We start from the raw sequence: 302 nt of genomic DNA, 5'->3' as shown, positions 1-302 counted from the left end.
CTCTATGTTTTTTCCTTCCTCCTCTTCCTCCCCCCTCTCTCTATCTGTTTGCCCAGACAGAAGGATACAGCACAAAGGTAGTCTTCAACAATCTAAAAAAAGGAGGGTTAGGCTCTAACTCTGCTGGAACTTTGATTTTTGGACTTCTAGCCTCCAGAGGGATAAATTTCTGTTTATTCACAATGCCTGTGGCATTTTCTCACAGCAGCAACGCACACTAAAGCACCTAGTTTTTCATATTGTTCTGGTGGAGTGTGTAACTGCCGTTTCTTTTGTAACGGCCGTCAGGTTCTGTTACTTTG

This window comes from Grammomys surdaster, unplaced genomic scaffold, assembly GCF_004785775.1.
Source record: "Grammomys surdaster isolate TR1022 unplaced genomic scaffold, NIH_TR_1.0 126091, whole genome shotgun sequence".
In the NCBI taxonomy this organism is placed as follows: Eukaryota; Metazoa; Chordata; class Mammalia; order Rodentia; family Muridae; genus Grammomys; species Grammomys surdaster.
Note: the sequence above shows the minus strand (reverse complement) of the source record.